The sequence below is a fragment of the Caloenas nicobarica genome, chromosome 5, assembly GCF_036013445.1.
Source record: "Caloenas nicobarica isolate bCalNic1 chromosome 5, bCalNic1.hap1, whole genome shotgun sequence".
Taxonomy (NCBI): domain Eukaryota; kingdom Metazoa; phylum Chordata; class Aves; order Columbiformes; family Columbidae; genus Caloenas; species Caloenas nicobarica.
This window is the reverse complement of record NC_088249.1, coordinates 48,511,487-48,536,852: the sequence shown is the minus strand read 5'-3', so window position 1 is coordinate 48,536,852 and position 25,366 is coordinate 48,511,487. Positions and strand designations below refer to the sequence as shown.

Below are 25,366 nucleotides of genomic sequence, written 5' to 3'. Positions count from 1 at the left end.
GCTAGGAGAGATAGGAAGAGATGGTAGCTGAGATGAAGAAACCATCTTCATTTTCCTAAAAGTACTGTGAAGGTAATTTCTCCACCTTGCTTTTCCTATGCTCATTTAATCATCTTAGCTACCAAAGGATGGGCTATCTTATCATAGCAGTCCTTTCTGGCCTTCAAACAGGGAAATATCTTCTCCTTCTCTGTTCCTTCCTATCCAGTGGAACAAGAGGGTAAAACCAGAATTTGGCTCTGTATTTCAAGGTTGCAGTACTTAATCTCTGTACAAGTTTCCATCTTGACCAATTTTGGGGATGACACACCTTCTTCTGTGGTGGAATTGAAGGGGAAGAAAGAGAAGGGAGAGGAAAGCTTAAAGCAAAAATAAATTGCAATTGCTGCTTACAACATGCATCTGATCGGATGACTACTCCTCATGTTCACAAGCTTGCCTCTGTGACCCAGCCTGTTTCTGTCATCACTTCCAGTCCTGGACTAGTTTCACAGAAATGTGAACTCAGTAGTTACCAGGCAGCTATATCTTGGCTTGTTGGGAAATGACACAATATTCACTTCGCACACTTGGAAAGCATTTTAATTTTCCTAGGAGAAGTACCATGAAGGTAATTTCTCCAACTTGTTTTTCCACTGTGTTACTTTAATCAGCTTAGCTATTAAAAGAGAACATGGGTTTAGGACTATCGTTAGCCTAAAGCAGTCATGTGGTTATGCTGGTAATTAGCACTGCTGCCGAACTCAGTGTTACTGTTTTTTTAAAATAGGTAACTAGATAACAAAAACACACTCACAACACATCTAAAGAAGCAAAAGAGAGATGAACGCTCACTCTCCTCAAATCTGTGTTACCAATTATTTATTTAGCAGCTTTCTTCCATTTTTCCTCTTCTGTGTTATTAGTATCTATATCCAAAGCATTTAACTGCTTGAAAGGGGATTAAGACACTCCAGTCTAAAATTGCAATCCTGCAATCCTCCTGCTCAGCTGTTCTGCAAGCTTTAAGCTATCAAAAAATCCCTGTGAGGGCCAAGCAGCTCACATATGAATCACAGTGCTGAAACTCTGCCTTGCTTGGCCTGGGTCCCCAGAAGTTCAGTTCAGTTGGCATCCCAAGTCCTAGGCATGCTTCCAAGATACTGGACTCTTCACAACTCACAGTCTTTGGCTATATTTTATTTTGAAGAGCAGCCATAGGGAAAATAAATGGAGATAGGCGCTCCTCATATAAAACAGTCTAGGGCAGGGGTGTCAAACTCATTTTTACCAGTGGCCACATCAGCCTCGTGGTTGCCTTCAAAGGGCCAAATGTAATTTTAGGACTGTATAAATGTAACTACTCCTACATAAATGTATAAATACAGTCCTGGTCTAGTGCCTAGCCCACTTAATGAAGCTGCAGGATAAAAAGCTCCCATCCCCTTCTTTGCCCATGGGAACTTCAACCTGTACCTCTCAGGGCTACAAGCTCTCCTGTGGTGGGAATGTGGTGCCAACCTCCTGTCAGGCCAGTTGGACCAGCAAAAGATAAGTGCTGCTGTAGTCCCACCATCAAAGGCAACTTCTCTGTGTCTGCTCTGAGTGCTGCAAACATATTTTGTCTGGTGAGTGTTTAATGGACATTGAATTAAGTTCTGCTAACCTTTATCTCTAGACTTGAGTGTTAGCCTCAAATATTTGTTGGAAATTATACTTCATTATTTCTCCTGCTTACAGTACAACATATTTTAGTATTAGAGCAGAACTTGTTTCTTATGTTAATAATTGATGTAACCAGGTCTTCCTCTGTTCCCCATGATTTCTAATTAACAGTATTACGTTTGGTTTGGAGATAAACTATAAACATCCAACCCTTTTATCTGGACAAAAAAACCCACAGGTCATTGCTAAGGGAAGCCATCCCACATACATAGGGTCAGTGGTAGCACCAGGGAGCAATGTTCAGGGTCACTGGGCTTCCAATTCTGCACCCATTTTATGATGTAATAAGGTACAGGAGTTTCCAAAAAACTACGTCAAGTTGCCTTGTGCTGCACAAATGGCTATTGACCATGGTCTGCCCAGTATGTCAGTGTTTCCTCTGCTCTTTTAGAAAATGGATGTGAAGAAATCACAAGAGGTACTCAGCTAAATAATCATGTTTCCTAGCTGTGCAATACATGCAAGGAAGACCATACATATACATATGTGCACATAACACAGCATGGAAACACAAAGATACCTCAGAGAGCTCAAAACATTTAAAAGGAATACTCATGTGGCAATAGGACAGTCAAATCTGAGAGAAGGTTCCTCAAAGCTCTTCACTACAGTCACATTCACTGTTTCTAGAACATTGTGGAGCCCTTAAACTTACCAGATAAAAGAAATCATGGTTTCCAGTCCTCTGAGGATTTTCTACAAGTGCATAAGACATCCCGATACTTGCAGGCTTTTGTTAATGGCAATGTAATTGCTGTCTATCTGACTGCAGTTGGAGAAGTGAGGGAAACACAAATTTGAACAGCCTTTTAGCTCCCAGTACAGGGGTTTCTTGCCTCCACAGAGCTGACAGCCCGGTTGTAGAGTTCACTAGTTTCTCCTGTATTGTTCATTGTTAACAAGCTTTTAACTTGTTTTCTTTCAAGACAGACTGTTCTACAGAACCTTTGATACTAAAACAGGGATATGTTTCTCCTGATAGACTTGTGAATCTCTTTACTCTTTCCTGCTAAAGCAAGCCCCTTCATCACTGCAATGCTTTTTTGGGAGAGAAGGCCAGCACCTTCTACTTCTCTATGTGCTGCTCATCTATGAGAAAGTTCAAATTTCCCCCCACCATGTGCAATAAATTCCTCTTGATGACTTCACAGCACTTGGAGCATTAATCAGAATCTGCCTCAAACTCACCTATCTTTTCAACAAATCTCAGCCGCCAGCCTCACCAGTCCTTCAGTGATTTCCAACTTCTCCGTTTGCAAAACCTCCCAGAGAGGACACACATTCCTATTAACCTCATAAAAGCAACAATCTTGTCCAGTCACATCCCAGACCCAAGGAACCTATAATTCCTGTAGGTTATTTCCTTTTTAGTGTCCCTCTAAACATCTTACTAGTCTCTTTATAATTAGGCCTCCATGTCTCAGGAATCTCCCCACTGCTGCTTGCTTACTTGCTCATCAGAACTGTCCCTTCCTACCCTTTTCCAGCAGGAGCAGCACAGAGCTCATGCTGGTGAGCCTAGTTGAGCTTATTAGGGATTCACTCAGTGCTTTGCCCATACTGCTGGCACACTTTGCCAGCATCCAAAGTCCTCTGAGAAAACATGAGAACCATTCTGCCAAGAGAAATGGGTTTGGTTAGCCAGGACAGCTGTCATGTGGAGCCACCACACTTTTCTAGCCACCCAGCAGGCTCACACAGCCCATGAGTCTGCATGCTGTGCCCACACTGTGTGCCTTGCTGGCAGATCACCAAAGCTAACACGTTCTGTTTGCTTTTTGCTCCCAGGTGGCATGCCATAATTGCTAATGCTGGGCAGGTGGGAGAAAATAAGTGAGGAGAGAGGAAGACAACCAGTCCTGATATAAACCCTCCCATTATGACAGAACAGGGAATTGCTAAAGCTCACATGGTTCAGGTGAAAATCAAATGGGTTGGTACTAAAGCTTCCCTCTATGCCTATGCTCTTTCCAGCAAGGCCACAGGGATGGTATGCAGGTCTCATCTTACTTCCCAGCAGCATTGCCTTAAAAATGCTCACAGGATCAGTGCTGAGAATGAGATTAGAAAACTGAATTTGAACATTTTGTTTCAACTAAATGGATTAGCTTGTGGATTTGGTACAGCAAAACATTCATGTTCACCCTCAGGAGCATAATCATGAAGTCATTGTTCAGAAATGCTCCTTTCCTCTTCTTAAAGCTTCTTAGTTTTCACAATTTCAATAAGATGTTGGGCTAAACACTAAGTCATTGAAATTCTTTAAAGGGCTTTATTCTCTCCTGAACTATGAGGGGGATAAAGGATTTTGTAAGGTCTATGGTTAAATCAGCAGTGTTTCTGTCTTGGCTGACCTTATTCTACAAATATTTAGTGTTAACACAGCTGGGGACTATTTGATGCAAGGCACCCAATTGTCCCATTCTTTCTAGGTTTGTTTCCTAAGTGTAACTTGTCAGTGTTCAGAAGAGTTAACTACAATCAGATTAAAACTGGTTTAAACTATGGCTTCATTTTGTGCCCATGATGATTAAATGACCAGATGTTGCCTCTAGGAAGGTTCAACTCCAGACCTGTACGCAGGTGCTCCTGCTGCCTTGCAGACACTGGTGCTTCTCTGCTTCTGCAGGGAAACACAAATCTGCAAACTGGAAATACATAACTCTTCATAAGGTCCCTCACCTAGGTCCTCAGCCTGTCCTGGAGGGGCAAAGGAAAGACAACATATTAGTAGGAACAGTACCATGGTTGTCCTGGCAGAGCTGAAGCAGCAGCACACCCCACATGCTCAGAGACTGACATGACTATGCAGCAGCAAGTGGTGAAATGCTGCTAAAAGGGTATAGTCTTGTCTTCCCTCCTCTTGTGTCACATCTAGCAATCGCAGAGCCACAGGATGAGCTGGCTTGGCAGGCTACATCACTGCTTGGGAAGACAATCTTGTTCTCCAAGGTGTGGCAGAGCTGCTGAGTCACAGCAGCCCCTAGCAAACACTCCCCCTGGCACCTGTGCAGTGGGGTCCACCAGCCCCTACCAGCTTCAGGAGGTGGTAGCAGCTATGGCTGAGGGGTTAATGGTGCATAGTGAGGAAATATGCTCACCATTGGCTGATGGGGTGATGGTGACTGAGCAGGCTGGTTTGTTTGTTTTATTTGCATACCACTTTATGTTGAGGAAGTGGCTAACTTGAATGATCAGAGGAATCCATCAGAAGTGGCTGCCTCTTGAAGTGCCCCAGACAGCAGCCGTTGCAAAGATACTGACATTTGTAATACTAGCAACAACCCACTTAGTAAAATATTATCAAGCTTCAGGTCAGAGACCATAGCTATAAGTTCTCAGAGTTTGCCAGACAGCAATTAAATACTACATTCACTCAAAGCGGGCCAGTTTTTTGGTTGTTGGTTTGTTGGGGTTTTGTTTGGTTGGTTGGTTTTGTTTGTTTGTGGGGTTTGTTTGTTTGTTTGTTTTTTCTGATTTGCCTGTAATCACAGGCATAGGAATTGTGTGGCACTCTTCATAGTTGCACACAAGTCTCAGGGATAAAGGACTGGGATTTCACGGTTTTGCCTCTGTTTTACCTTCCTGTGTGACACTGGACAGTCACCATACATCACCTCCTTGTTTGACCTAACTGTTCAGTAGAACCTTAAGATCCTTCTTGTAGACATGAATTGTTTCTGCCTTGAGATAGAAGTGCCCTAGCACTGTCATGGAGGTATAGCAAAACTAATCCAAACAAAGGATAAGCTCAAACAAACTTTATTGCACAACAATGCCAAAAACAAGTGACAGAAACCAATGTGAAATGGGGATAATCCAAAATCATTCAACACTCCAATAACATGTAACACACAACAAATTCATTGTACCAGTCGGGGTATTATTACTGCACTTAAACACAGAAGAGTGACGATCCAAAGTGCGCGCACACTCACAAAAGGGAAACTCTCTCAAGATACGATAGTTCACCTGGAGGGTGAAGGCTGTCTCAAGGATATATCCAGAAGAAATAATCACTCACCAGGGGGAGGAAAGGATACTCAGTCCTGGGAAGTTTCATCAGATGGTGTCCCAATCTAGGGGGAGAGGTTCTGATCACAGACCTGCTGCTCCAAAGAGACCAACTCAACGATGGTCTCTGGCAGGGGCCCATTTATACCCTGGTCCAATTTGAGCTGTTGTCCTATCTCGTCATGGTGCAGAAACTTCTCTGGGCTGAGGCACCTCATTGGCTGTGGACCTTGTCTGTTGACCAAGGGGTCCCACTTCTCTTGCTCCCCCAAATGGGAGAGACTGGGGTCACTGTACCCTGGTGTGCTGGTTTGACTGAAAATGAGTTAATTTTCTTCATGCAGTTAGAAATCTTTCTTTTTAATAGCTAGCATGGTCATTATTTGGACTTAGTTTGAGAACAAGAGATAACACCCCAGGACAGAGTTAATGTTTTTAATTGCTCTGGTCTGAGAGCCAAGGACATTCTGAGAGCTCTGCCCACACGTGTGAGGCATTGAGGAAGGGGGGCATGGATGGGCCAGAACTTGACTGGCATCCAGACTGATCAATAAGAGTATTCCATCCCACTAGCGTCATGATTCATATTTAAGGAGAGTCGGGATCTTCTGCTCTCTTTCAACCTCTCTCTCTCTCTCGTTCTTCTTTGCTCTTTTTGTGGGAGCTGGGGGAGTTCGGCTCAGGACATTTAGTTTGGCCTTTTGCCATTTTGCAGAGGCCTTTGGGCCTTTCTGCCTTTTTTCCTTTTTTCTCTCCTTCGGATCAGTTGTTCAGGACCAGGTGCTGCTTCCTGGAACTGGGACTGGCTGCTCAGTGTGGATGGAGTTCATGAGGAATTGCACTGAGTATATTTTATTTTATATTCTATTTCTATTTTATATATATTTACTAGTAGTGTATTAGTATTTCGTTATTTTATTAAACTGTGTTTATCTCAATCCAAGTTTCTCCCTTCCCCTTCAATTCTCTTGGGGTAGGTGGGGTTGGGGAGGGGCGGTGGGGGTGAGGAGTGGGGCATGTGAGTGGCTGTCATGGTTGTATTGCTAGCTTGGGTTAAACCATGACACCTGGTGAGGGAGTACATGATGGTTTGCACCTGACCAAGGTGTGTACATGATGACAGACACAATGGGGAGTGAAAATGGGCATGAAAATAAGGGTGTGAAAGCACCAGCAACTGCCATGTTAGAAATGTTGGTCTTTATCGAGGTGGGTGCATCTGCCACACCAACTTATATGGTAATGGTAGTATCACCCAGATAGTTGTAGATTTAAAAAATAATTACATGAAATCAAGATTTAGAAATATATTGACAGGAACTCTATAAGACAAAACCAGTGCCTGTGATATCCCAAACCTCCCCAGAATTGAGATGGCAGTGACAAAACCCTTGAAATTCAGATGTGTGCCAGTGTAAATACCATCCTGCCCCTTCTGAGTTGAGATCCATCGCTTACATCCAGGGCACATTTACTCAGAATAGAGAATGTGTCAACATCAGCACAGTTTAACAGTACTCTGTTGTAAACACAAGCCTTATGCTTGTCATAACTGTATTATATACTAGATAGTTACCTATTTTACTATAGTAGCTGTTCTACACTCTATTAATCCCCTCTCCAGATACTGCCTCCGGTACTTGTTAAAGGTTATAACCTCATCATCCTTTTAACAACCTAGTTGTTTGTCCTGAGAATGCTATTTAACATTATACTCTCATTTATCCACTATCTAAACCCACAGACCATTCTCTCCTATTATCTCCCTGCCTGCAGGTTCCAGGGCAATGTCGTTTGTACAGGCTGTCATTGACAATTGACAATACAACCTGAACTGCCTCTATATACTTTATATTGTGAAATCTCCATTTACTGTGGTCAGTGCAGGTACTCACTGCTAGATGTGGAACAAATACAGCCTAGAGAGCTTTCTGGACTGAGCACCACTTGAAATAATGAGAAAAAAAAAAGAAACAATGTCTCATTTCATGATGATTACTTTGAGGATAAACCTTTTTTGTATATTTTACTGCTACTACATTTCATTTGATTTATTATCTGCTTGCGTGAAAAAGAAAACAAAACCAGGCTCTACACTCAAAGACCTAACTGCTCAGCCCAGTGGGTCAGCAAACACATTTCATGCTGCTGCATTTTCACCATGTGTTTGTGACACATTAAGATCACATGCATTCATAATTGCTGCAGCTCTACTAATTTATTCAGGCAGAATAAGATGATCATGTGTCTGAGCCAGCAGCCAACAATCTCCTTCTAATGGAAGCAACCCACTGGGCCCACGACTTGGGGAGGGCTTCTGTTTATAGAGTTTTGTAAAATAAGGATGTGCCACCATATGTTGAAGGGTAACGTGAGCAAGGTTGGCTGCTGTGCTATGACTCAATCTTCGGGAGAACCAGTAATGCCTGCAGAAAGCACAGGAGCCAAAGCTTGGTCAACTTGTAGGAAAAACATAGAAACAAAAAGAAAGCTGACACCATGTCCAGCCTTCTATGCAATGGGCATTATGAAACCAAGCACCTGAGCATCTGGCAAGAGTTTCTGCTATGTACCTGGACAGAGGCCAGGACATGTTAGCGTGTTTGCAGCTATTATATAATAAATCTGATAAACCTTTTCTTTAGAAGAAAGCATCTTAACCTATCTTTCTGTGTTTATTAGATGTTGGACTAGATGACCTTTGCAACCCGAACTATTCTATGATTCTAAAGTGATAAAAAACAGAGGAACTCCAAGCAACCTACACCCAACTTTAAAGTTCCTGAACACAATACCAGTGTGAAGTGGAAGATGTGGACTCCCTCTGGCCTGCAGGCAAAATTCAGTCCTTACTCTGAAAGGGAGGGTATACAAAGAAAGATAAGCACACAGCTTCCCTTTGTCCAAAAAACAACTTGAAGATGTTTTATGCTGAGACAGGCTCCCATCAAGTCCCTACTCTTCTAGCCCAAGATTTGAGCCTATTTCTGGCTTGATTCACTGTTTCTCTCCTGAAAGAGATGCTTCTTTCTGCAGCAGCACCCTCAATATTTACATCTCTTTATAATATCAATAATTTTGTTTTAATTGGGCTAATCTGCTGAGTTGGTCATTGATTTGCAGCAAGATGTACAGCTGTACTGAGTTGAACCATGTCAGATGAACACGTGAAAAATCTGAAGACACATTATTCAAAGTAGCATTGCTTTATCCTAGATTGCTGATTCTTAATGAAATTAAAGAAATGTATCGTTTTTCCCTTCCTTTAGTATATGAAAGAAACACAGGGATCTGTGCTACCCTTAAGTTCTCATGTGCTCTACATGAGGTACCCACAAGAGCTACCCTATCCTTAAACTTTTTCAGCTCTGCTGTTTCTTCCACATTATGATGAGTAACTATCACAACAAATATATGTAAATATAAAAAAATCACCTCATGCATGATTCACACTCATTATAAAACAGAGCTCTCTGCCGTCATTCACAGAAAGCACATCCCACCCTCGTAATGGGCAAGGCAAATGTTAGCATGATGGAAAATTAGCTCTAGTGACCGTGGACTGCACCACACCACCTCAGCTACTTGCTTACATGCATTGATGAAGAGCTGTTAACACCATGCTATCATGGTGCTGCAGTGCCCTGATGATGCAAGCCCCCAAGAAAGTCCGTTATGTCAATTGATAAGGAGCACAACACGTTTTCCTGGCTCTGTTACTATATATTGGGAAGAGATGCAGAGAAGATGGCAGGTGTGGGAGCTGGGACTTGCAGACAGGCTGTCTCCCTTTGCTTTAGAAGGCGACTCCCTGCTTTACACAATGTCCCCTCTGTGCATCTTCATTCACAGATAGGCATACATTTTATAATATATAAACATCATAATCAACCCTAAACTCTGGAAAAAAACCCAAACACACAAAATGTAAAGGGCAGAACTGCCATGCTGGGTCAGGCATAGTAGCATGGGCTCAGCAGAGCCCCTTTCAACTGCACCTTCCCTTCCAGGGAAACTGAGGTGGGTCCGAGGGATGAGGCACTAAAACTAGTTGAAGGTGGCGACCAGACCAGTACTGCCGTCGCAGAGTGCAACCAGACATTTTTGGCACTCCCCTGCCTTGCTGATTCCACCTCCAAACAACAGCCTCCCCCAGCTCTTCAAGAGCCACATGCAATAGAAACCAGTCAAAACCACACTAAAACCAGACAAAACCAAATTGAAACCAGGTAAAATCCCACCAAAACCAGACAAAACCTTCTGAAACCAGACAAGTCAACTGACCTGATGGCAGCTCTGCTGCCCACAGATGAAGCACTGTTGACCACAGTCGGGTAGGGCCTCCTCTGGGTGTGGGTATGTCATCCTGCCAATGGCAGGTCACTGTCATTTTGAGCGAAGGTAATTCAGGAGGGTTTGTGAGGGAAGGCTGCAGGCATCCTGGCTAGCCAGAATGTGTTTTGTGCCTGTGACATAGGGCATGAAACACTGCATTGTCAGTGGGGTTTTTTTTTGCCAGCTGTTGGGCACACGAGGCCACTTGTTCATCCAAGCTTTTAAGCAGAGGTTCTTGCCAGCAGGGTTTAGCCAAGTGGGGTTGCAAAGCTGCCGATTCAGCCAGCAGTACTGTAGGTGACATGCAGGGAAGGTTGCCAGTGCCTTCCCGGGTTTTCACACACGTTTATTCTGGTGCACTTTGGTTAAAATATACTGCCAGTTCTTAGGTAAGAGTTGGAAGTCCCACAGGCGTCCACGTAGATGCTCAGCACAAGAGAAGCCCTGCCTGCGGACACCGATCCCGCCATTTCTTTCATGCTAGGCAAGTGCTCTACCATCTGAGCTAATTACCCTCCTTCCTCTCCTCAACCTTCCTCATCCAGTTACATCGCACCGGCTGCGCGGGCTCCAGTGACTTGTTGTCAGGCAGTTTGGCGCCCGCGCCGCGCCCTGAGGGGTGTGGCTCCCTGCGCTGGCCAATGGCGAGGCGCAGGGGGTATGGCTACGGAGAGATCGCCACCACAGGCGTCCATCCCTCCCGCTGTGGCCGCCTGCTGGGTCACACCCAGCGCCTCAGCTCTGGATTGGGCGGAAAGGGTTTATTTTTAAAAGGAACCTACTTTTTCTATTGGGCGAGGGAAATGACTGTCAGGCTGTGTTTCCTTGTTGCTAAGTCGGGAAGGTGGGAAGCGAGATGCAGCCGCCCCAAGCGTTAACTGGCCAACAGGAAGCCGAGAGCCCGGCCCCATCCTCGTTCGACCCTGTTGCAGTCGCGTAGCTGAGTGACTGACACCCACCCGACTGCCAGTGAGAGGCCGAAGTTCGTACACCGCCCAATAGAAAGGCGCGTGCCGGGAAGAAGGGTGGTGTTGGGGCGGTATGATTGGCAGCCAGGGAGGAGGGAGAGGAGGGCTCGCAAGAGCTGATATGTCCGCCATCTTGAAGTGTCGGTGATGGTGGCAAGTGGTGGTTTTCCCGCCTGAGCGGAGGCAGCCTGGGGCCTGTGGCGGGGGGACGCGCTTGCTGAGGTATGGGTGGGGTAGCGGTGAGCTCTCCTTACCGCTGTTTAGAGCGGACCGGCGCCCCGGCGCCGGTTCTTCTGCGGCGGCGCGGGCCCGGCGCCTGCTCCCCTCCGCTCTGGGGGCTCCGGGCACTCCTCAGGTGCCGCTAGGCCGGGGCCTGGCGGGCCTGCTGGGGCCTGTCGTGTGCGGCGCCGTCTCGTACACGCACTATTGAGCCCGGAACGCCAGGGCGACGGCGCGGTTGCGGGGTGCTGGGGGCCTGGGCGCGAAGGGGAAGGACGGGGCCGCGCTTGAAAGGAACCCTGCCCACCCGCCACCTCTTTCTTCTCGTGGTTGTGACGTTGTGTCCTTCGGTAGCTGCCCCAAATGTTCTTTCTCGCGTCCGTGGCGCTTCATCCCGGGTGGGGAGCCGACCGGCAGCCACGGAGGGGCGGGGATGCCGTGGCCGTTCCAGGGCAGCTTTTGAGCGAGGAGTGTTGGCGCCCTGGTGCGGCGCGGAGTGGGTCGTGGCGCGGCTGGATATGGTGAGCAGCGCTTTGTTCCTCGGTAGACCGGAGTAGCTATAAACGGGGTGAAGTGTTGTTGAAACGGGGGAAGCTGTGTGTGCTATTCCATCCCCCGGTAGTAGCTTGTTCTGTTGCTGTAACTTAGATAACTTTATTCTGTCTTCGTTGTTATTTCTCGGGTAATAAAACAGATAAGCCTTGCTCGTAGTTAATTTTGCGTTCACTTTTTTTTTTTTAAAATCAGTGCCTCAGTATTTCTGTAAGGACGCTGCTCCCTTTTTTTTTAAAGAGTGTAGCAGTGTTTGGGTAAGCTTTAACTCCTGTTAAATACTTATGCCAAAATCTGACTTTGAACCTACCAGTTCTTTAGGTTTGGTCTTTCTTTAGTCACTAAGAATTTCTCAAAGTATAAGAGGCAATTAGTGCAATAATCTTATGTCCTGTATGACACAAGTACAACTGAGGCTAAAGATAATCTCTGTCAGGGTAAGTGCTATTTAAGTTAAAACAGTAGGATACTTTGAAGATGTGTGTTGCTGTTTTAAAAAAGTGTTTGTAGCGAATACTGCAGAAAACTTAAGACTGGGTGGATAGCTTTAGAAAGTATTCCTTGTGAGATGTTGACAACTTAAATGAAAGGTTGTGTTACTGCTAGTAACATTATGTTTAAAATCTTCTCTAATGGAAAGAGTCTAAATGTACTCTGACAGTGTGATATGTGTTTGGTTAGGTTTTGTGTGGATTTTTTTAAATTGATGACTATTAAGCTGGTCTAAAATTTCTAGGTAGTATATAAAGTAGCTCGTGAACTGCACAAATTACGTGTGCTTTTTTTTTTCTTCTGTAATGCTGAAAGCTGGGAAGTCTTCCTGTTGCAGTTCAAATAACCTATTTGGAACACTGAAATGTGTATTTTCAGTACAACATGCATTTTAGTAAGAGTCTGTGGTTACTTAGCTCTATGTTATTTATGTTTTCAATAGTAAGGTATGGACTAACTGTAGCTTGCAAGAGAACACTACAAAATAACACTACAGAATTATCTTGCAATATAGAACTTGTTAATGAGACTTCGTGCCAATGTGATATTCAGTCTGCATGTTTATTTCTTGACAGTTTGTAGTTCTAAGTATGTGTTTAAGTTTACTTAAATGATTTTTTTTTCCTCCATCTATGATGTATCTTGAACAGAGGTCATACTTCTTATTTGCTTTCTGTTTGAAAAGCAGAATGTGTAGGTGGTGTTGAATCCTGCACTTCCTGGGTGACTAAAGGAATTTGTCTTCTAATACTACCGGAAGATTTTATTTTGGCCAGAAGAACTGTTGAAGAGGTCTGTTTGCAATGAAGTTAAGGAAAACATTGAGTGAAAGCTGGAGTTTAGAAATTCAGAAAAAGTGGCCCGTTCAACCAGAATGTCTTTAAGTAGGGTAGTTGTATTACAGCTTCTTTGGAAGCAAGTATATTTATGTGTAAACTACTGTGCCTGTGATATCTTTGCATTCTTTGAAGTATAAATATAAATTAACTAGCCATAATTGTTCCCTTATGGAATTAGAGATACTAAATAGTTTCTCTTCACAATACTGCCCTCAAACTGTTGACTCTTCTCACTTTAGCAAGTCAACAGAAATAAATGTGACACCTTCAAGAACCCTTCTCTCTTGCACTTAACAGAGGTGATGCCATAGCCGTTATACCAATCAGAGAATCAGGTGATGTTCTATGAGTGAAATTCAAGTGAATTAATAGAACAGAATCAGAATTTAGCAGTATTAAACCAGAAGATTATGTATGTTGTTTTAGTATTAACAGATGGTTAGAGAGTGAACTCTCCTGTTATGACTCAAGAACTTTGCTTCTCTATGCAGCTTAAGCTTGAAATGCACATACTATGAGATGCTGAAGAGCTGGCTCAAAAACAACCAGTATGGGATTGAAACAGTCAGAAGGGAGAAAAGCTTTGAAGAACTGTCTGGTCCGCTCTCCTTTATCTCCACCAATGTCCTCTTTTGTCCAAGTGTTTAAGAAGCCTTGAAGTATTTACTGAACTCTGCAGCTAGTTAAGATCACTCTGTATCAGTATAGTGAAGGCATTTTCCTAGCTTCAGTGTTCCAGCATACTACACAACCTCTTGGTAGGTAGAGGGCTTGCATATTCACTTATGGCCTTTGGAAGCTATGATAGAGACTGTGGCCTTTTCTGCTTGGGCAGAAGGGGCACTAGTATGAGCATAGTGATCTGTTTCTATAGTAAGGTAGGATGCCTTCATATTGTCTGCCATCTAGATTTGGCTCTCATAGTATCAGCTTTATCTGTGACTCTGTTATTTCATATGTCAGGTTTAGGAATAGTATGTTATCTCAAAGGAGACACCACATCCGAATTCTAGAAGACCAGATGTCTAATCGGATTATCTGAAGAGCAAGATGTGGAGCCACTGTTTTTGGCAAAACTTTCCACAGTAATAAATAAATAATAAAGTATAAAATAATAAATAATAAAGTAGGGATAAATGAGAAATAAGGCTTGCCTCATTTTGTTGAGTTGGAAGAGAGCCAAGAATTCGGGGAAACTGTTTAGTGGTGATGTTCGATCCTGATATTTTTGGGGTGGGAGGCAAGCCTGAAAGATCCATCAGAAAATGCATGCAGAATATGAACATAATGTCGAAAGCTCTGCATAGCATGTTTTCTTGGTTTTGTGGTGTGTCGGAGTGTCAGCATCAGCATCTGTTTTAGAAACCATGTACTACTGGGCAACTAAAGTGAAATGTTTTTCTACTCTGGGATATTATATGTGACTCAATAATTAGCTTGGGATGCTTCTCAGGAAATGGGATAGACTGAATTGATAGTATCAGGAAGACATTTGGTATAAGCTGTTAACAGCTCACTTGTCTATAGAACACATTGCGGGGCGGGGGGGAAATCTGTTACTGAGAAATAGAAGGCTCTTCATGACCTTTATTTATTTAGTAACTTCCATAAAGTGTGAAGAAGCATGTTTAAAGTGGTATATGTAACTTGGAGCGGGTGGAAAAAGTCCCTTACTAACCCTTTGACTGTTCTTCTTGCTGTTACTCTGTATAGTAATCCTCTAATCCTGTTAAATGGACATAACTTTTCCATGGGACTTAAACTTGGAACACTTAGTGACAGAATCTATGCAGTGTGTTGCATGCTAGCAATGGAATAGAATACCAGAAGGACCTCAGTGTACCACTGGATGGAACAGTCAGGCTATAATCTGCAGGAGTGGTGGTATGTGGTGTTAGGCACATTGGCAAAAGGGCTAGGCAGAGCGCCTATGAGACTGGAGGGTTAGTTAGTTATTTTCCTTGAGAGAAGTTTTGAGAACGTTCTTATTTCATTTTGAATGAGACTGTTCCGAGCATTTTTACAGAGTCTAACTTGTGCATCTACAAGGAGATGGAATGTATGGCCTAGTGATCTCCATCCTGTGTTTACTGAGTCTTCTGGAAAATGAGCACTGGAAGACCATAGGCCAGCTTTTGTCAGTTGTGCTGGAAAATACTTTTAAACATGAAGAAAACTCTAAAGCCTTTTTTTATGATGACCAGGCAGGCCCTGAATGAGTCTCGTGAAAGGGCGATTTGATTTCCAGTTTGGTAACAAAACATGTTTGGGATTGAGGATGGAAACTTCCAGTGGTTATTGAAGTAAAAAACTAGTGACTTGTTTCTGAGTTTATATTCCAGAATATAGCAATTCCAGTACTAAAAGCATTCTCATTGTTACTATGTATCAAGTAACCCTGGGCCTGTTTCATCCCTGCTAAGCAGTGGCACAATCCTCACCTTCAGTGACCACAGGTAGAATTTCTAACTGGATCCAAGTATATCAAGTAGAATTCTATTGTGCAGATTTAATTTCTACTAGCGGTTTTTGGAGTGAATCTCATATCCCAAACCAGTGGTAGAGAGAAGGATGTTTTCTGTAAATATAAGTTATGCTTCTCTAGGAGAGTGAAGCATAAGACCCTAGTCCCCAGTTAGGTGCTGCACATTTCTCACTTGTGGTAGTGCCTTAATTGATGATCAAAAGCAAGTTAATAAAATTTCTAGTGCTTTATACAGTGGTGGTAGGCAATGATAGTACAGATATGATTACATTTTTTTATTGTACTGTAACTGCTTTGAGTGGTCAAATTAAAGCAGAAAACAAAGGAGTAATAGACATTTCTAAAAGCTTGGCTTACTATAAATTGATGTTACTTCAGTGCTACTTGTGTTATGAAAGAAGTATCAGCTGCTGCCTCCACAGGGTAGATTTTTGCATCTTTGTACCAGAGTGGTTATACAACTAGTGTTTCTTGTATAGAAACTGTAAAAAACCAATGCTATTTGCTCTTGTTTTGTGTAAATACAGTGGAAACCAAATCTTGTGGGTTTTATGTTTTTGGGGGGTGGTGTGGTGGTGTGTTGTGGGTTTTTTTTTTAACTAACATCAAAAATCATACATAAGGTCTTGGTGAAAAAAAACACTCTTCTTTCTGTGAAATGCACTGTAACCTTACCTTTAAAGCAGACGTAGGGCTTTCTTCATATTCTGCTCTTACTTACAATGTACTACTTTGACCCACCTCTGATCTAAAGAGCTCAGCTGGACACCTTAGGACTGGTTTGAACTACAGTAATTCACATTATTTATTCTGTTGCTGCCTTGACAGACTTATGATCCAAAGATCCAAGTATCTTTGGAAGTGAACTCTTCTAGAAAATAATAAATAGTGGATTACATTTCTTTGAGAAGTTTAGATACTGTCACCAAACATCTTGAAAAAGGATGGAAACTCTACAGAGACTGCTAAAACAAAGCTGTAGTGGTGGCAGGAACATACCCACTTCTGAGTAGGTGAGTTTCCTGCTGATGTTGTAAGTAGCTTGCATCTACAGGAAACCAACCTCAGGTTAATGTTGATATTGGTCAGCATGCATTTCAGATGGAAATCCATTGGAAAATTGCAACAGCACAGGGGTTGCATTCCCATCTTCCATGTTTGTCTTTCTGGCTGTTATGAGGGGGGAGTTTGTCACTGTTAATGGCAATTCTGAGGGCTAATAACATTTTGGGAAGTTTTTTTCCTGCCCATGAGTGACAGCTGTGGAAGTTAGACTGAACTGGCTATGAAGTAGTCGGTTCTTTTGGCTGTGATGAGCAAGCATTTGTCAAAGGATCTTTCCATGTGTACTTGATGCTGATGATGGGCTCTTTGTTATAGCTTCATGCCACATTTAATGGCAAAAGATGTTGTATGCTGAACATAGTATTAAGATGAAATTTGTCTGATAAAGGAGGTGGTAAAGATAACATTAGTGAGAGATCTGCATTTCTTAATGGTCAACATAATAAAACCTGTGTCTTTTCATGCTGCTTGCCTTTACCGTAGTGATTAGTGTGCTGTTTTCATTTTAGCTAGTGGGCCTTCAAAGAAGGGAAATGGAAGAAGATTTAAAGGCAATGCAGATAGAAATCTAGTAGTTGATGAAAGATGGTGTAAGGCCACTACACTTGTTGAGCTCTGCAGGTTGTAAGAAAAGATAATTGCTGTCATGGCTGCGAGTTGATAGTAACATTCCGTGCTTAATTTTAATTAACTGTTAGATACTTGTAAAACTTTATAATTCCCTTTGACATTATTGAGTCCTTCCATTGCTTTACCAGTGGTGTTATGGAATGTCTTTCCTCATTTAAAAGGGATCTACTTTGCCATCAGATTAAGAAAGCTGTGTCTGTAATGTAGCTTCTTTTTTTTTTTTTTTGGTCTAAGGCCCTCTTCCAGGGTCACTTATCCAAAAGCCTGTAAATGTCACTGTGAGACAAGTAATGTGTGACTGGGGACCGAATTTAAAACTTTACTCTTTCTCAACCCATTAGAAATAAAAGCAATCAAACATTTATCAGTAGTTGGGCCAACTGCAGTTGTTTTATTAATGTGATTTCAGTCATAGATGGGCACATACTTTTTTTTTTTTTTTCCTGTGTCCGGCTATTCCAGTATGCTCTCCCACTGTACTGAAGTATTATTTATTTATTTTGAGAGCCAACAACAAAAACTTAGACTGACTGCTAGCCACACCTGGCTTGGAAGCTGTGCTTCAAAAATGCAGTTGATAAATAGAAATGAATCCTTATCTCTTCAGTTACTGAATAAGGAATTTAGTTGCCCAAATTGGGATTGTAGAGATGGTATATTGAAGGCAGACAAAAAAAGGCTCAGTCTCTTATGAATGTGGGTGTCTGTGAAAATATATTCAAAGTCTTGAAACCCATAAGTTGTTTATCGTCTGTAATATAGGAAACACGTGTGGGTGTCTGATAGCTTTTTCATTATGAGAAACTGGCTTCCTTTTAGGGCATAACAAAAAGCAGTGATGTTAATGCTTTTACAATAGCTTTTTCTTTGAAATAGATTGGTCCAATCTTCCCGTTCCCTGGGCTTGGGAATTCGGAAGTTTAACTTGCAGTTCTCAGAAAAATATGCTAGCCGTAGGGCTTGAGACTAGAATGCAGTGTGTTTTGGTTTTTTTTTTTTTTTTCCCCCTCCCATGTTGAAGTTGCAGCCCCAAGCAGCCAAGAATGAAATTATTAGTAGGTACAATAGAAAATTTGTAACTACAGTAGTGACATCATCATCATCATGAGAAGGAGGGATTATAGATTATCTCAATGTCTGTATTTTTTTAAATTTATTGGAGATTGTGAAGATTAGGGTCTTCTCTGAAAATATTAATTGGTGGCTAGGTGACTATGATGTTATGTAGTGGAACTACTAAGCAGCAGAATGCAAGTAAAAATGGTGAATGTGCTTTACTGTTAAGTAGGTTTTTGTAGAGAAAAAAGTTATTTCAATTTTTTTTTGTTATAGGAAAACTGCAAGCAACAGCCAGTAAATCAATTCCCCTCAAACTAAAAGCAAACTGCCAGTTGAAATAAAGAAACTTCAAGAGGGAAAGATATGAAGTTGTCTTTTTTTAATTGCAGCTAAATGACTGATAAAGTTCTGTTTCTAGACTTTCAGGTATTTCAAACTGAGTTAATTAGTGTGCTACTTGCCACACCCGTGATTTGACTTTATGGAATGGTAGTAAGACTGACTTGACAAAATCTGTGTGGAACCCTAAATATTACTTAAAAAGATAGAAAACTTAAGTTCAGGTCTTAAGTAAATTGACTTCTAAGTTTCTGGTCAGCAGGATGTTGCTTTTTAGGGATATATTGTGTCATGCTCTTATAAATACCATTTTAGGTTCTGAGCTAGCATTTTAAATGGCTTGCTTTTTTTCAACTTTATTCTTCGAATTCCTTGAGTAGGCATAGGGCACAGAGTATCAATTGAGTTTTTGGTCACTATAAACTATCAATGCAGTATTCAGTAACTATTTGTCTTGCATTATAACACAGTTATTCCAGTAATTCCTAGTTACTAGAATAACACTTCATGGTGAGAGTTGAGACCTTGTAGTGGGAAAAAACTGTTGACAGATATATTGGTAGCTAGAGAAGGGACTTGTAGGAAGGAATGGATGCTACAAGAATTTTTTGTGAATTACTGTGGTGTAGCTCTGTTTTGAAGGGGCATGAAGAAAACAAGAGAGAAAGCATAGTTGAAAATAAGTCATTCCAAACCAACATTGTATTGCCAAACTACGACATGTTGCTTGAATGGCTTTTTTTAAACTGTGTGTATATTAGTGCATTTATGATATTCCGCAGCTGATGATCACTTCAGTGTAAAGATTTAGAATATGAAAGTAATTTCCCTTTGAAAACAGTTTTTTAAGAAATACTACTAAATCTTTGAGCTTGATTTGCCCTGTAGTTTGCCACTTGTAACTATGATAGTTTTGAAAAACAATGTGTAACAAATGTACTCTTCTGATGCTCCAGGGAGAAGCATTGAAGTAGAGCTTTAAAAAAAAGATTATTTTGAAGCTTACAGAGAAAACAGAGTAGGTTTGGCATTTCCATATAGAACTTTGGGTTTTTTCTTCATAAGTAGGATGTGTGTTGCAGTTGGAAGAAGGTGGCTTATTCTGCTGGGTAATCTTTGTGTGTTTGGTTTTGGTGTTTTTCTCTAGTATTTTACATCAAAGTAGAAGAGTTCCATGGGGAAAGCATACTTCTGTTCAGTGGAGGCACCAGAGGCATCTGTGGCTGAAAAATGTGATGTAATTGCGATGTGCATTGTTTGTAAAAGCACAACATGGCAAAACTCAGATTACTGTAGTGATTTGCTCCAAAATATGAATTGGCTGAGGGAAGGAGGAAGAAAGATAATAAAGTTAATAGACACTCAACTCTTATGTGCAAAATGCCTTCTCAGTGATCTTTCATTATTTTGTTTGGTTTCTAATTTCTCTTCTACAATTTCTAGAACTGCTCTTCTAGAACTATGTATTTTCATGTGCCCCAACATTTGATTTGCATCCAGCTTTCAAGGTCTAATCAACGAGGTAAAAAGGAGGATAAACTTGTTTATCTGAACAGTTAAAGATTTTTCAGAGAAAATGGGTATGTTTACATGATATACTACAGTGTCTTGCTAGAAATGTCCAAGCCAGTTATGCATATGCTTTTTTTTAGCATACAATGCAGAGTAGTGATTTGGGTTCAAAAACTGTGTGGCCAGCTAGCATGCTGATATACTTGGATTAATGATGGGATGTGAGAGATGGGACTGAGTAGCTTTGGTACGGCAAAGTGTTTGATGCAACTGTATTGCCTTCTAGTAGCACTGCTTCTGGTACTACCTCGGGGAACTCTTCATCATACTATTGCCAGATACTGGTAAGCATGCTCAAACAGTAGTCCTCTTATCTCCTTTTCAGCAGTGTTCCATCTGATTGGTGTGGAGTGGGGCAGATTGAGTGAAATGCTGGAAATTAAAGATGTGGCTCAAGTTATGCACAGCATCAGTGCAGCCATAGTAACTGTATCACTCTGATCTGATGGTAGCATCTTAGACTTGGGAAAAAAAGACCACACACTTTTTGAGAGTACTAACTGGAACAGAATGGAATAGATGCCTAAGAAACCTCTGCTAAAATTCATGCATCTAACCTTAAGGCTGTCTCCTTAAGTTAGACTAGTTTTTCCTTAAATGTTCAAACAAAAAAAAGTGGACTGCTGAAGCAGTCCACTGGCATTACTGATTTTTACACTTCCAGAGCAGTAGTACAGGAATTAAGGACTCATTTAGACTTGCATATTATCTGGTGGTTGAGACAATAGAACTGATCTTGAATTGTCCAAGTTCAGCCTTACATGTCTTGTTCTTATTTATCAGCAGGTTCAGGTGAACTTTTACTCTGCAATCCTGCAGCACACCTAAGGTGATATAATTTGGAGCAAAGATGGAAGAGACAAATCTGGATTGCCCTGTCCCTAATGGTGTGTTCTTTCTTCTTGGTTGTGGTGGCCCTGATTGGCAGACCCTTTGAACCGATTCAGCGTGTGAACTTGGCAGAAAAACTCCTTCCTGCCTTCTTCCACCAACTGCGTTTGTCACCTCTTCAAATATATTTTTCACTTTGGTCAGACTTCTGCTAAGTAATTTCTGTGTCAAGGACCCAACAGGAGGAGACTGTACAGCAAGGAGTACTGTTGGGGCTTCTTTGCATAGCCAGCTTAGCTTCCTATAGCAGTCTTTGTCAGAGACTGGATGGAATTTCAATCCTGGTCTTCATTCTGAGTGTGGATGGGGACACTTCAGCATACAAATGTTCCCTCTAAGCAAGGTGTCTAGAGCTAATAGACAAAGCATTTGAAGTTTAAGTCCTAGCGTAAGTGAGCCGCTTCTTACAGTATTTAAAAGTTGTCTTGATTATCATGCAGTGTTTTATAAACTTTACTGGTTCAAAAATTAGAATTCTGGACTAAATCAGATGCACTGATTTCTCTGCCCTTCAGCTGTCTCCACCCTACTTAATTGTGGTTGTGGACATAATTTTAAGGCTGAGTTTATTTTCTTTGAAGACTATCTGTTCAAGGCATTGCTTAAATAGAAGTTCTTGGGAAGACATGATCCTGATAAACTTCTGTTGTAAGCCCTAAGGCATGAGTGTCCTAAAGAGGACACGTTATTTTTCCTACAAGACATTTGGAGAAGTGTGGTAAGGAACAATGATGAGTCTTAAGTGATGATTTCAGAGTGCCCTGCTTCAAGCATTACCATTAAACAATTTTGTATTGCTAGACTGTAACTTCCATGGGGGATCTTTCTGGGCCAATAAACCAGTGGAAAAAAGGGAAAAAAATACTTTTCACTGAAGCACAGTATTGTACTGTGTACACTTGTACTTCTGAGTGTGACATGGTCCAAAGAGGTAATAGAACTAAACCATTCGTTAGCCTCTGCTTCCTATTGTTAGTTGCAGTCCAGACTGCAATTCTTCTTGCTGAAGAGATGCTGGTGTTCTGCTAGTGGTTTTGTCAGACTGATTGCCCCCGTGATGGGGGTGTAAGGGCTACAAAATGGAACTGGAATATTTTCACTGAGGTGTTTTACATTGCAAAAAACAATCTTCTATAGTGTCTTTACTTCAGATACAGTAACTTATATAAGTTACTGTCTTGAATGTATGGAATGAATTACTGTAAGAGCAGCGCTCAGTAGCTTGCAGTTCTTGTACTTTTTTTTTTACCAGGATGCACAAATATTGCATTGGTTTCTATAAGCAAGAAGACCTCCTTAGTTTGTGTTTGCGTCAATAGATATGCATGAGATGCTTTTAAAAGTAGATATTCCAGTCTATGAAGTGTTAATAAAGTTTTAGTCCTATTTATGACAGCTGGTCATGTAGTGGTTAACTTCTCTATCTAAAAAAGCGTAATTAAAGTTTATCAGGTAATACTTCAGAACAGGCCTTACCATGCTGTTGCACTTCACATGAAGTGGGTAGTTGTGCCTTTCTTTGTTTTTCAGGTATATCAGGTAAACATGTGCACATGTTTTCATAGTTTCATGTTTGAGTGTTATATGTATACATGAAAATACTTCCATTCTGCCTTTTGGATGTTATCTTCAGGTTTAAATTTTTGATACCTTCCATTATGGCCCCATTTCCACCTGACAGAAGTACCATGTTAATGTTACTGAACTATTATTGCTGATATGAGCCATCCCTAGATGTAGAAAAAACAGATTTAAGTAGACTTGAACCTCATTCAATCACTTGATTTTTCCCCCCCCGCCCCCTTCCCTTTTAAGGAAGGAATTACTGTGGTTTTTCTTTTTTTCCTTATGCTGCAGTCCCTTTCAATACCTAATCTGTGCTGTGGAGGGGATCAGTCTGATCCAATAAACCATCTATACCACTACCAAGCTCTCTACTCTTGTAGATTCTGAGGTGGACTGAAAGTCCTGATTGACCATGGCAGGCTTCTGGTGGAACAACCTTCCCAGGATGTGCTATAATACTTGCACTGCTAGTATCTTGTTAATTTCAATTACACTAATGTAATTACACCAATTTTCCTATATAATCCTACAGTTTGGAATTTGGAAGCTGGCTGTTCCGGTGCTAAACAATGATATTTAGACAATGAAGCTTGGGGGGGGGCGGGCTGTTGTTTAGTTCTGATCTCCGTTTTGTTTTTCAAATGGGAGGAGGAATAGAGAAATATCAGAAAGACATCCTTGTAAGGGGAGTTATGATAGTGGCTTTCATTTGGATAGTTTTACTGCCAATTCAGGTCTTTCTGGATAGTGTCTTAAGAATTTGTAAACTCTTCTGGAAGTGCATTAGACTAAGCAGGCTTATGGTGCTCACACATAATTGAGGAAGTGGTATTCTCTCCCTTCTTGGAGCTCTACTTCGGAACATAGGTGTGAAATGCAGAAATAACCAAGGACACTTCAGTAAAGCAAACTAAGTCCAGTAAACTTGTTTACTTTTTCTGTTTTAGTTACTTGACTCAAGGGATCACCAAGTCTACTTGACATGTGGACCCGAAGGTCTAAAGATGAAAAACATGTGACCTTTGAAAGTGTTACAGTATGTGTATTACATTGACCTTCAGTTCATGTGTATGCTGCTTACTAAAATAGCCTTAGAGAAACTTATTATTAGTGTCCTGTATGCTAGGCCTTGAAGTCTTTGTGCTGTTGTGAATAAAATGCAGATGTGGTGGCTTTTGGTTCCAGAGCCCTTTCAAGCCACAAAACTTAATAGCCCTAACAAAACTAAGAAAAAACCACATTTATTGGGCGATTTTTTTTTTTTTTTTTTTTTTTTAAACTGGAAGGCAAGAGGAATTTCATTCAAGAGGAATTCTTTTGTAGTATATATCTTTAGGTTAACAGAGCCTGTCTATGAAAGGCAAAGATCAAGAAACAGCTTTGAAGACACAGCTTATATTTAACGTGGGAGATGTAAAGTTACATCTTTTTTTTTTTTCTGGCAGAAGACTTTTGAGGTGCATGGTTTGGTTTTGTGGGTTTTTTTAGCTGAAGATATATTTGTGAGAAACTCTGATAGCAGACGAGGTAGTCACTGATATGAATTAAGGAACATGCTACTATATTTGCTACCCTTCTTAGTTGCTAGTACTACTTTTTTTTTTTTCCCCCATGAACAGTATTAGCCATGTTCCCAAAAGAAACAAAAGTCTTATTTTGCTTGAAGCCTACTTTGAAAAGCAAAATCAAAAAGTCTTCTGTAGCTGGTGGAAAGGGGAGGTGATTTTTTTTTCTACTAAAAATGGATTTTACAACTGCCAGAAGCAGCTATATCAGAAAGAAGCATCAATTGATAGAATGGTTTTTCTTACATGTTTAGTGTTGACCTAAGTGCGGGCAGGTGTCACTCTGAAGCCAGTTATGAATATCTAATTAAGCTCTTTGATGTTACTTTGCTTTGCATTGGAATAATTAAACTATCAAAAGCAGAGGTGGTCTTAATGATGAATTTTAAGTGACTGCTGTCTTAGATGGTTGCTTTGTAAGTCTGTATGTGAACTGTATTGTGTTTTGCTAAATTAAACTGTTTTCAAATTGAAACTGGCTGAATTGTTTATGCAGACTTATGCTAAAATAACTGGAATTCTTAATGCTTGTATGTTTTTCTGTGCAGGTTTGTGGATAAATCAGGTATTAATATAACGAGAATAGTTATGAGGACAGAAGAGGCTGCTGCAAAAAACTCTAATAATGGTTATTTCAGGTCTGAAGATGTTGCTTCATATGAAATTGCTAATAGTTTATTAAAAAAAAAGTCTGGATTCATGTTAGATTCAACAGTCAAGTACAGATTATAAAGGCAGAGTTATTTCAATGAGACAATGAAGTTTCTTCCTTTGTGTCCTAAAAGTAAAGGGGGATGTTTAATCAAAGTCAGTTCCAGATGACAAGCTGCCTTTGAATTTATTCTCAGAGTTACTGCACTGAACTGACACTTTTCTTCCTAGCAAGTTGTTTCCTCCTTCAGTTCATATGTCTTATTCCTTGCAAAGCAGTGTTTAGTATTCGTGCAGTTATTGAGCTATTGAGTAGAACCTGTTAACAATATTAAATTATAAAACTTTTTTTGTCATTGTAGGAAGAAATCTGCTTAATCTAATTCAATCCTGCTAATACTGTAGATTGAAAGATTTTTT

General features: G+C 41.1%; 1 protein-coding gene across 2 annotated transcripts in view; it reads left to right on the top strand.

The window, feature by feature from the left end:
- Positions 1-11,119: 11,119 nt before the first annotated feature.
- The window catches only part of PPP6R3 (protein phosphatase 6 regulatory subunit 3), an 82,428-nt gene continuing 68,181 nt past the window's right edge, over positions 11,120-25,366 (top strand). For both annotated transcript variants that reach the window (XM_065636021.1, XM_065636020.1), the window contains exon 1: positions 11,120-11,243. The gene's annotated coding sequence lies outside the window, so the exon portion shown is untranslated. The remainder of the gene's footprint in view (positions 11,244-25,366) is intronic.